Source organism: Cynara cardunculus (genome assembly GCF_001531365.2).
Source record: "Cynara cardunculus var. scolymus isolate 2C chromosome LG 9, CcrdV1, whole genome shotgun sequence".
Lineage (NCBI taxonomy): Eukaryota > Viridiplantae > Streptophyta > Magnoliopsida > Asterales > Asteraceae > Cynara > Cynara cardunculus.
Window position 1 is genome coordinate 2,930,402 of NC_037536.1, and position 13,704 is coordinate 2,944,105.

The following is a 13,704-nucleotide window of genomic DNA, read 5'->3' on the forward strand; positions in this document are numbered from 1 at the left end:
CCAGAACACCCGTCCTCTGCAACTAGAGCCAGAGGGCCACCAAAGTTTCTCTTCATTTGCATAACTTGGGACTCTTGGCTCTTGAGAGATCCAAACAAGTCTGYTARKGTCYAWGTTTCTAGATCCAGGATGGCCTTCATGGACATTGTGATATTCATCCATTCAGCCCCAAGGCTTTTCAAGAATAGTGAGTTATTCTCTTCTGTCGTTCTTGGGATGCCATACCTCTTATAGTTGTTGATTAACGTGTTTAGCCTAGAGTATGTATCCGACAAAGACTCACCATCTTTAGCCTTGAAGTTGTAGTACTCGTCGATGCAAATAGCACGATTGTTCTTAAGCGTTTTCCTTCCACCTTCAATTTGCTTTTTCAGTTTTGCCCAGATCTTCATGGACAGTTGACAGTGATCAATACACTTGAAGATGTCATTAAGAATTGCCATGATCAATAAACGTTTACGTTTGTTCCCCAAATCGACGATAATCTTGTCCTCGTCGCTCCAGTTTGCTTCAGGACGCGATTCATAGTGCTCAGGTATTTCAGGTGTGGTTCCAGTTGCTGGAACTCTAGGAATTAGATTCATTGGAACGTAGGGAGGGTTGTACAGGAACTCACAGATTCTAGGATGAATCCCTTCGAGAAAGTTCACCATTCGAACTTTCCACTGTGGGTATTCTTCGCGAATGAGAGTGGGAGGTTTGTACTGTGAGCCAGTACTCATGAAGGATGTATTGGCTATATTTGCCATTTAAAGATGAAAAATCAAAAGAAAAGTGAAGAAAATTGATAGAACAGTGAAAACAGGGTAACCTGGTGAAGAAGATGATTGTGTGTTCTTAAGCGAATAAAGATGAATACCAAGAACAGAATAAATCAAATTAAAATTTGACTCCTGCTTTGATACCAATTGTAGGATCGATTAACTCAGTTGCTTGGTATTAATTACTTACTTGGATGATCTGTTTGACAGTGATAATGCAGCGGAAAAGGTAATAATCAACCAAAGTAGAAATCAATAAGAACATGATGAATACGATTGATGAACACAAGAGAGAGCTTCAAAATGATTTTCAATTCAATGAAAATGTTGACAATTACAATACTGAAGCACACTGAAATACAAGGGCCTACGCTGCTATTTATACAAGCCAATAACCGTTTTCTGACAYGACCTAAAGTAAATTAATCTAAGCCGTTCGATCAAAACAAATTACAGACAAGATCACGTGATAAGCACGAGCAGCTAATAAACCTAAGTAAAACAGCTAAAGAAGATCTACACAGAAGACAGGCTACAGAACCTCTGTGAGACACGACAGAGGTTCTGTCGTCTTTGTCTTGAACCATTGTCTTTGCAGAGGACCAGTTTCCAGAAACTCTGTGAGACACGACAGAGGTTCTGTCACTTGGGACTTGTACGCTTGAGCATCTTCTGCTGTTGGTCCTCTGTGGTCTTCTGTGACAGATCATCTTCTGTCAACACTTGCAGTATTACTTTTTCCATACTTTTACATTTAAAGAAATGAGAGCTAACGGTTATTAATTAAAAAAGTAATTTAATTAATTAAATAATAAAAACCTAATTACTAATTAAATAATAAAATATAATTAATTAAAAGTAATTGTTTGCGACGGAATAAATCCGTCGCTGATTATCTTAACATTATACTAGGTTACGCCTCCGTCTTCTTCATTTCTGTTGGTAGCTTCGATCGAGAGAGAGAGATATCGAGAGAGAGAGAGAGAGCACACCGTCGCCGATCGAGAGAGAGAGAGAGAGAGATACCGACCACCACCGTCCTCACCGTCGCCGACCACCGCCCTCCTCGCCGTCGCCGACCACCGCCCTCCTCGCCGTCGCCGACCACCGCCCTCCTCACGGCACAACATCGAGACAGGATGTCTAATCTTTTTTGAAAATATAATTCGTTCTTTATGTTAGTAACAACTTAACCTAATTGTCTAATGTAGGCACAAGTAATGGGTCATGAGCCTACTGCTACTGAGGTGTTTGAGCGCACTCACTACACGAACCGGAAGTTCGATCAAGGTTCGTCTGAACCGCCTACCGATCCTCCTCAGTTCAGTTACCCGAAAGCTGCTAGGTATCATGTAAGTTTTCTAAAACCATTACTTTGGTTAATAGATACGTTTGGTAGGTTTAAGGTAATATATTTCAATAAACATAGTGATGCTATTAGTTTGGRYTGCCAYTGTTGGGYARRCGTTAGGCTAAGTAAGTAGGTTGAGAATGCGACTTCGAACATTGGTATTATTAGAATGCTTAGTTGTTAAATACATGCATTGGTTATGTTTGATTTACATTTGTTATGCTGCTGAAATATCTACATACATAACCTCACCCGTTTTTGTTTTGGTGAACCATAGGAGCGATTTCAATCGCTTAGGGGTGAGTCACAATCTAGTACCGACAGCCCTCTCCCTAATGAGGCATCTCTTTGGGAGCAAAGTGTCGGAGGACGGAGGAAAGGCCGAATATTTGGTTTCGGGACCACCCAGGACCCCTCTTATGCTATGACGGGTAGATGCAGCAGTAGCGGGTCATCATACGAGTCAAGAGCGGAGGTACGTTGGTTATATTGTTATAAACTTTCTCTTTACTAAAATTGCGAACAAATTACTGATTTCGAAGAATATTGAATATTTACAGRTAACGGAGTTGAGAGATAAGTTGTCAAGGGTAGAAGAGGAACTCAAGACCGAACGGAAGAATAGGGCAGATTTGGAGGCCAGACAAGCTGCCACGGCAGCTGAACAGGCCAAACAAGCTGCTGTATTAGCCCAACAGACTGCTGCATTAGCCCAACAGGCCGCATTATCGGAGCATTTTGCTGCGTTTTCCCACCTCCCCCAGATCCCAATAGTTAGATTGTATGTATTCGAAGATTAAATTGTATGAATTGAATATTTTAAATTGTATGAATTCATATTTTAAATCGTATGAATTGGTTACTTTTGTTCACAGATTTGGTTTGTTATATATTATTATTTTCAGGTTTTTCAAAAATAAATACAAGATTTATGTATTTTTAAAAAATTTATTTCTTAATTTTTTACAAATTAGCGACCGATTAGCGAGGGAAAATCCGTCGCTGAAAGTGTTTGAATTTTCCTCGCAAATCCGTCGCTGAAGGTTCCCTCGCAAATCCGTCGCTGAAGGTTCCCTCACAAATCCGTCGCTGAAGGTTCCCTCGCAAATCCGTCGCTGAAAGTTCCCTCACAAATCCGTCGTTGATCCGTCGCTAAATACTTCCCTCGCTGATCTGTTGCTGAAAGTGTCCGTCGCAAATCCGTCGCTGATTTCCGTCGCTGATACGTCGCTGATAGCATTACCTACGACTGTTTGACCGACGGAGTATCAGCGACGGATCAGCGACGGATTGCCCTTTCAGCGACGGATGATACTCTGCATTTTACCGGTTATGATTTTAGTCGATCAAAATGACATCGTATGCAACAATTTACTTGGTAAGTGCTTAACGTGGTAAAAGTCGTCGCCCTCACTTACCAAGTAAAACTCTTGTTTCTTGTCTCGCTCTTACCGGGTAAGATTTTTGATTCTTATCATATTCATCCGGTAGGTAACATGACTTGGTAAGCACTTACCCGAATAAGTGTTTAGTAAACGGCCCGTAAATTTGTAATTTATTCTAAAAGTTAAAACCGTAATTTTACCCGATTTATAGTTTTTTGAAACTTTATTTCAACGATGTTTAATCCATCACGATCGACCAAAAAATAAAGGATCTTTTGTAAGTATATTTGCGTATCCACAAATTCAATTAAATCCTATACATTTCATCTCAAAATAATTGGTTACAATAAAAAGACAAAAAAAATTTAAACATATATAATTATTACAGTTTTTAGTTAGTTAAATAATAAATTTATATTTAATTTATTTATTTATTTTCACAACTCTTATATATTTCTGCATTGATTAAGGATAGATTTGGTAAAAAAAATTAATTATCTATATTTAAAAGTGGACATTTGTTTAGGACAAATATAAATAGAAAAACAAATGCTTATTTAAAACGAAAGAAATATATTGTGACATCCGTCATTTTTGGAACGTCAGGTTAGCATCGTTAAAGGGTTCTTATATTTAGGATTATAATTTATTAGGATCTAGTCATATTGATTAAGAAATCAATCGACATAGCTCCCAGATTATAGTTCAGGAAACCCTGTCCCAACGGGTAACTGATAAAGTAACTTATGTAATGCCAAATATATTAAAAATTCCCCTAAAATAAATAATGTAAATATTGCAAAATAAAAAATATAAAAGTTTTATTTGAATGTACAAACGATTTTATAAAATTAGGAATTTTGATTTAATAATGAATAATTTTGGTATTTGATAAAAAGTATTTAAATTAATATTTAGTTGGACTGTATTTGTATAAGAAAAATAAAAAGAAAAAATAAGGTGGTTTGGGCCTTGAATGGGCCGACCCCTTTAATCTCATATAAAAATCCCCTTCTTTTGAAAATCTTTCACTTTACTTTCATTTGGTATCTTTCTATCTCTCTCTAAACCTTTCGACTTCCTCACAGCCGAATCCAATTTCCAAAATCCTCTTAGATTCTTAAAATCTTGAAGAACATTCAAACCTACAAGAGATAGCAAGAAAAAGATAATAAGATTAATTTTATTGTTTTTGTATTATACCATTAATGTTCTTCATTACTTTTATATTTTTTTCTTCGCTGTGAGCTCAAAGATTTTCTGGAGAATCTAAGATGGGAGATTATTCATCAAAGACATAAAAATGTCTTCAAAACGATGATAATCTATGATCTATGAACTTAGGACTCAAGAAAATGGGATAAACCCACATTGCATGTAGTATTTAACCAATAAAAATGACATTTTGAAACTGACAGGTTGCTTCTAACAATCATGTCGACTGTATTTTTTAATATCAACCCAAAATATTTGATTTATTTTGGGAGTTTGTTTTGATTAGTTGTTGTTTTACTATTTTGGGTCTCACTCAAAAATATTGAGTTTTGAGTATTTAAATGTTTAATATAAAACTTTAGGAGCAAAAAAAAATAATGCTACTAGACAAAAGATGTCTAATAACAGTGACTTTTGTGGTTATAAAAGTTAAAAGTAAAATGATTTTTGGAAGGTTCCTTTGACAATGATTGGTGAAACCAAGAGTCCAGGAACAGAATCTATATTTCTGTCCAAATAGTAACTTTTTGTGCAAAAACGTTTTATATAATAAATATTGGGTTATTTTTAAGAACAGTTAAAAAGGGTATCAACTTTAACCCATAAAAGCTTATTGGCATTACATAAGATATAATTTTACTTTATCTTTATCGAGACCCGATGGGTGATCTAACTATTGGATTTCGGGTGTTTAGGACATTAGTGCGGACGTTGGAGCTCTAAGCCTCATCAAAACCTTGGATATTCATCTGCAAACTTGTGATTTTTCACGGCCTCACTTTTACTGCTTTTAGTTATTTTTAACTGGGAGAAAAGCATGAAAGAATGCAAACTTTACTGTTTAGTTGTAAAACTAATGGACTAAAGAACTGTTTAGTCAAAAGTTGTGGAAATCATGAAAAATTGATTGTTAAGGCACTACCATAAATGATAAAATGATGTACTTGAGAAAATATTTCAAAAAATCCCCTTCCGTACACGTTACTAGTTAACTCGGGCACGTCCCCGGACAGTGGTAATTGTGGATAGTCGTTATTGTGTTGACAATCCCACCTAGAAAAGGGTGCACATTACCTAAGTTTTTCTCATGTGTGCGAAAGGGTCACCACTGAAGTAGTACTAATACAAACCGTGGTACCTAAGTGAGTGAACGGGCCACTTATGGTAGTTCGTAAACTAATGGGGCACATTGGTCATGTAAGGCTCTGTAGCGTCTCAAGTTTTTAAGCATCGATGGAAAATTTTACATTTATATAGTGCATGTTTTATAATAGCAAGTATTTTTGTGCATATGAAAACTCGTGAACTCATCAACTCTTTGTAGTTGACGTCGTTTATGTTTCATGCTTTTCAGGAAATTAAGTAAGAAGGGAAGTTTTGGAAGATCTTATGCAATAACACCTGTTCACAAGTTTTAGAAATTTCTTTTTGTAAATGATGTTTTCTTGGTGAACAGCAAAGCTATGAATTTGTAAAATTTTCGTGGATTATGTATTTATTGGTGATATCTATTGAATGGAGCTATGAAATGCTTACCTGTTATGCCTCGTGTTTCCGCTCTAGCGGGGTGTGACATATATATTTTGTGTGATAAAATATCTAACAATCATAGAATTAAAGTGAGATTTTTGAGTTTGTTAGCTTACTCGGTAAGCGCTTACCGGTAAAATTTAACACTATCATTTACTTACCGGGTAAAAGTTTAGTCCACCAAAACAATATTGTATGCAACAATTCCAGTAAGCGCTTACCGTGGTAAAAGTCGTCGTCCTCACTTACCGAGTAAGATTCTTGATTTTTGTTATATTTATCCGGTAAGGTAATGTGACTTAGTAAGCACTTATCCAGCTAAGACTTTGGTAAACGGCCCCTAAGTAACTATCAAGTAAAGTGGGGATTATGGCAATGTAATATAAATAGACAAGGAAATTAGTGAGTTTTTTTGTAAGTAGAGATGACAGGATAAAAACTCGTATCAAATGGGGAACCGTTGTTCGAACCCGGTTTGATCGGAGAATTGTTAAGTTGACTGGGAATGGGGAATCTTAGAATTTGTTAACCGGGGATGAGGATACCCCTCAAACTTGAACCCGGTCTCGAGTATTAAATAAGAAGTTCTTAGTATATAGTATATAAATATGTTTGTAGATTCAGATTCATACAAGAACAATAGTTAAATAAGAGAATAAGAAAATGGTCGAATCACATATGATTTTATACTAAAATCGTGTGTAAAATCACATGTTATTCACGCGACTTCGGTCAGGTCATGTCGTCCGCACACCCTTGCGTTGGCCGTTAGTGTAAAATCACATGTAATTTTGCATGTGGTTTGGCCGTCTTCGTTTTCTTTTAGTTATTGTTTTTTATTAAACCTCTCACTATATTTGTAGATGTATAATATAATGAAATCACAAACTCAAGAAGTATATATGACACATAAATATAATTATCTTCGATGTTGAGAAAACTTTCAAAATGTATCATGGTATTTGTTTGATTGTTCGGAGAAACTTTTGGTGATATCACAAAGTAGATGTATACAAATTCAATTATTAAGAATTGTAATTGATATATTTATTTTTGAACTGGTCTTATACAAATGCAACCATTAAATTTTGTCGTTTAAACGTGAAATTCGTGTGTGTATATATATATATATAGAGAGAGAGAGAGAGAGAGAGAGAGAGAGAGAGAGAATGTCTATGTGCATATTAGGTTCATATGAAAAAATAACTAAATAATAAACACGAAAAACGGTTGAATTACATGTGATTTACACTAACATCATGTGTAAAATCACATATGATTCACACGACTTTGGTCGCAATCTGAGATTGTAGGCTAGGTTGCCCCTCCCCCTTGTATTGACCGTGTTTCGTGATAGCATGTAAAATCACATGTGATTCACATATTATTTAGCCATTTTCTTGTTATCTTATTTTGCCATATTCTTGTTTAATCCTGTGTGTGAAGGTTCAAAATCTCAATTTACGAAAACGCGTAAACACCTTTATTACATGTGATAACACACAGGAGGGGACCTGGTGGTGTGCAGACAACATGTCTTGCGACCTAGGTCACTTCAAGAGTCGTTTCTCTCTAATTTAGTATCACACTTTGATGTATTTGGTATCACATCAAAAACACCTTGTCACATGTGAAGAACCCTAGTGGTGTAACGACGAATTGACACGCAACCTTGGTCATGCCAAAGGGCATCCGAGTCTTTGATGTAGTATCAAATATATATCATATGTGATGAAATATAGTATAAAATGTGATTGATTATAGTTAAAAGGTGTTCTTGTATTCCCGTAAAAAGAAGGTGTTCTCGTTTGAACCATTCCATATGCATATAGACTTGGGATCTTGTGAGACCTAGCTGTTTTTGTTAAACTCGTGAGACTATCTAAATATCACTAAACCTTCACAGCAAAATACTGTGAAAATTAGTTCAAAAACATCTACTATAAATTAAAAACTTTCCCCTCTCTCTTCATTCTCCTTTTTTTTCCTCCTATATCCCTTCTTGTCTCTCTATTATTTTATCTTTCTTCTCTTCATAACATATACGTATACACACATAATTGAATATGAATTAAGGTAAATACTTTCTGAACACATTCTTATAAATATTATCATAGAAAATAGAGTCATGGGTTTACCTCTATGTCTAAACGATAGTGAATAGGGGTGTTTATGATTCAGTTCGCTTCTATTAGTAAAGAAAATATGAATCGAAGTGCATGAAGCAGATACCTAAGTATCTGAACCTTCGGTTGAATCGAACAAAAAATAAGGCGGTTATCGTTGTTAGGTTCACGATTACCCAAATTTATAAAAAATATCATTTGACAGGGAACCGACCAAGTGAACGGCGGTCTTAACTAGAACGGTCCTAAAGTAGCGAAATTCCTTGTGGGATAAGTTTCGACCCTCCCAATAGAGGTTGGTATGATTCAATTCAACATATTGTTCGTTTAGGTTTGTACAATATAAAAATATATTATAATATAACAATTAAACCAGTTACATCGGGGTGTTTGGGATTGCTTATTTGAAACAACTTGTGTTTTTCTACAAAAGCATTTATCAACTTAATTATTATAAGTCGGAAGGGTTTAACTTCATCAAAAACTCCTTATTACCGGTTTGGCACCGGTATAAGCTGTTTATCAAAACACAAAAAAGTGTTTATTACCGATGTCACACCAAAATAAATCAATAAATTATTTTTATAAACAATCACAAACACCCCTTAAATAAAAATAATTCTCGTTCTACAAATTAAAATAAGTTTATTTATTTATAACATTTATTCTTTGGTTGATGTCAGACTCATACCACCAAATTGAAAACGTAAAATACTTTCTCGTTGGGTTTAGGTTAATAAATAAATAATAATATAAATATTTAATATTAAATATAATATATTTAATTATCTTTTTTAAAGAAATTTATTTAATTATGTATATAATATATGAACCAATTCAAATAATAAGGCTAAATATCGTGTGAAAAAAAGGCTAATATGTATAGATTTTTTCAATGATTTACATATAAATCTTTTTTTAATATTTATTTCTTACATTCTCATGATATTTAGTATGTATTATATCTTGTTTGAGTTGAGTATCATCGGTGCTTATAATTCCAAATCGAAACTGACCCACAAATACTGCTCTTTCCGGGGTCTTTTTTTTTTTTTTTTTTCAGTTTCAGAATATTAAACAATTCAATTCGGTTTTTCTATTATTTGAACACTCCTAACAACAAAGATTCAAAGTTTTTGTTTATCACCCTAATCCCTTACTGCCTCCACCGCTCTGTTTATTAGCATGCTATAGGCAAGCCGGATTTAACATGTCGTCTTATTCATAAACAGTTCTAAACCAGATTAAATTGTATATTGCACCAATAAATGGAGCTTTTAATCTTATACAGCTAATATCAGCATCTATTTATACATGTATTGTGGGATTTATTTCTCAACACCAATTTCATTATCAATTTGCCTTTTCTTCATCATTTTCGATACCAATTTGTAATTCTTAATTACCAATCTTATATCGATGTCCAACACCCAACGTTTGTTAACTTAACAAGTTCACACCCTGTACATTTATAAAAAAAAATTATTTCATTTCTCTGTCACATCGGATTTTTAGATGTTTTCAAAAAACAACGATATTATTTAAAGTAAAAGTCAATAAAAACCATAAAATACGAAGTGAGTTATCAATATCTAGTCATTTGTTTATGGGGTCATAACAAAAATGGTCCACTTATATTTTATGTGGAGTTGAGAGTATGAAAAATAATATGTGTTTGGCTTCAAAATCAAAAGGATTACAAGAGAAAGAGGAAGGGTCGTTTTCAGAGGTTTGGAACCACAAGAAAACTCTTATTCCCCATCCCTCCTCCCAAAATTCAATTTAACTATCTTTAACAACCATACATACTTGATTGTTTGGTAGTTATTAAATGGTTTGATGTAGAATGATTAAGTGGTCAGCATAATTAGAAGACTTTTATAATATAGTGTAAAATGAATCTTAATCAGCATAATTAGAAGACTTTTATAATATAGTGTAAAATGAAATATAATTGTTTGGTAATTATTCAGAATGAAATTAGGGTGTTGAATAGTTAAGGAGACCCAAAATACAAAATCATTCAGAGAATTTTAAAACCATTAAGAGGTAGATTTTTTTTCACCAAACAAGATTTACTTTTAACGATTCAGAGTTGCATCTTAAAAGAACTATTAAGAGTAAACAAACAGGCCCTTATCTTTAGGTGTCCACATAGATTAATAATCGATATGGAAATATAATTTTATTTATATATATAGGACCGTTCATAACCTATAAAATTACGATGATTCTGAGAACCGGTGCATCATATTTTATTTTACATGATTTGTTTCTAACTATAACTTGTATTTAATGTATTAATTAACATATATTTGTTTCATAATTTGAACATTTTGATATATTTGTGAAACAAAAAATACAATTAAAGAGTTTCATATTATAAACTGAATACATATGAAATAAACAAATTGTGAAACAAATATATATATCAACTAATACATTAAATTATAGTCTTAGATGAAAACAAAATCATATAGAACAATATATTAAGAGCAATAGTTCTTATAGAACAATTACCGTTAAGATTAGTGATGGCCAAAAATCGGTCTCGTGCCTCGCCGGACCTGTCCCCACCGGTTTCAAGATTTCTCATAACCGGCTATAACCGGTCCCGGTCGAATGGATAAAGACCGGCCAGTTTAGTTTATAACCGGTTATGGGCCGCCGGTCCCGGTCCCAATCGGTCCCACCCTTAAAATTTTATTTTTTTTATTTTTATTTAAAATTTTTTTAATGATATATATTTTTAAAACATTACTAAATTTGTCGTACAGGTCACTCAAATACACTTTAAAAATACGTTTTATTACAAGAATTGTGAACGTTTTTTGTGAACTAAAAACTTGGTATATAAACCTCTCAACCTTGTTACATATTTATAGTGTATAGAGGCTAAATACAAAAACGGCAAGTTAACGACTTTATCTTAAAAAAACATGTCATTTTTTAATATTTCGGGCCGGGTCGGGCCGGTCCATAACCGGTCTCGTTCCCACAAATCCGACAAAAACCATAACCAGATGTAATCGGAGGTCCAATAACCGATCTCGATTCCGGGCCGGTCTTGATCCCAAGTCGGGCCATTTTGGCATCGCTAGTTAAGATGATGAAAAGCTATTATCACAAAATATTGGAAATAAAGTTTGACTTTTCTAACGTGCACTTTTAAAACATATAGTTAATTACTTGTTCATTTGTTCTTAAAATTTCTTTATTTTTGTGGATCATATTCTTCTACATATTTTAGAAATATGAAAATGAAAATTGCTCATGTTTATGTCTAAACTTAAATTATGATGAATGATCGTGTGATAGTAAGAGTTAAAAATGAGAAACATAAGAAAGGATTTTGAGATTTGATCACCTTTAATCTCACTCTCATCCAATGAAATGGCTTCTCACGGGAATTGATCTGATGCTCTCAATCATTAGATAAGATTTTTCAATGACTACGATGTTAAGGATTAAATACGTAAATATATGCAAAATTGTGACTAATTTAAAGAATCTAAGAAACCATTTTAATTAAAGAAAAAAAGATTCCATATTTGACCTTGGCAAGTAAGATGAGTGATTGAAGGGGCCAATTATTTTAATTACTTGCCTTCTGCTTGTTTGGTTTACTTGTTAAGTGCATCATTCTCTTGTGTTTTTCTGTTGCTCTATTTGTATAGGTTAGTTTTTGTTGAATACTATATAATCTTTGTTATTTTAATTAACCTTTTGCTTGGAACAATTGCAAAAAGTATAATAACAGCAACCATTTTTTATAATGTTACTTCACAAAATAAAAACACTTTGTTATATAATTAAATAATTACTTATGAATAAACAAACAAATCACAACCAGAAGATGTTATTTCCTTTGTACATCAATTTTGCTATTGAGATGTGAAAATTTGTTGTACATGGAATTAAGAAATATATTCTATTTTGTTGAGGAGGTCTGTCTTTGTTGATCATGAGTTGTATCAAGTGAAAATCATTATTAAACAATCTAAGAATAACAATTGATGTGTGTTTGGAAATCCGTTAATCGTACAATTCTCTTTTCAAATCTTCGATCAATCAATCGTAATAAAATTTGAAGTTTATAATGATCATAAACGTCATACCTTCGATTTACAAAAAAACATTGACATCCCGCCGCATAGCGCGGGTATCCAACTAGTATATATATATATATATATATATATATATATATATATATACTACCTTATAAATGGGATTTGGTAAAAGTCCTAAAAACAAGTTTTGATGCATAAGGTACTACCTTTTTATGCATTGAGTCTTAAAAGTCTTAAAAACAAGTTTTGATGCATAAGGTACTACATTTTTATGCATTGAGTCTTAAAAGTCTTAAAAACAAGTTTTGATGCACAAGGTACTACCTTTTTATACATTGAGTAAAGTCTTAAAAACAATGATTTATGCTTAATGTACAAGTTACTAATGCTACCTTCACACTCCTCTAAAAGAAGATTATCTTCCCAAGACAAGCTTGTGAAGAAGATTATCTTCCCAAGAGAAGCTCCCATCGCTCCATACACTGTCATCTAGATGCTTCAGAAATTCGATTCAAAAATTGACGATTCATGTTCCCGATTACTTATTCAAGATCACTGTGTAATCTCTCCACACACCCTCATCGATGCCCTCCTAAAGTGACGATTCAAAAGTTGCCAATTCGTACTTATTCAAGATCACCATACATCAATTCGCTCTCGATCCATGCTTCAAATATGGCTAGGGCTCCAATCCAAGTAATATTTTGTTTTCCATCTTCATTTTATTGGTTAGGGTTTTTGATTTTTCTATGGGCTAGCACTCGAATTAATTGTTTTTGTGTGTTGATTCCTATCTAAATCTTCACGGTTAGGGTTCTTGAGTTTTCTATGGGTTTGTATGTTGAGTTTTTAGATGAATTTAGTGTGGGCTTATTTGTTCTCGATGATGGGTTCTTGCCCAAAACTCTGTGGATCAATTGGGGATACACCCTTCTCTGTTTATTGGTTTTACTTCTTGAATCTTGATCTTCAATAAGTTCTTCTTGCACTCTTATGGATGTAACTTGTAATGCCTTTCTGGAGACCCAAGATTGAAGCGTTCATCTAAAGGAATGACAATGGCTACTGTTGATCCTCTCTCTCAGTGATTTGATGATAATCCCTTTTATCTATCGATGTAATTTTGTTTTTGTATTTTCAGTTCCAGCGATAATACGCTGAGTATGTTCAGTAATCGCTGAGAAGCTTGTTTTTTAAATCTCATAGACAAACAATACTTCAAGAAGACAACACTCACACCAAAGAACCTTCAGCGAATGTCGAAGA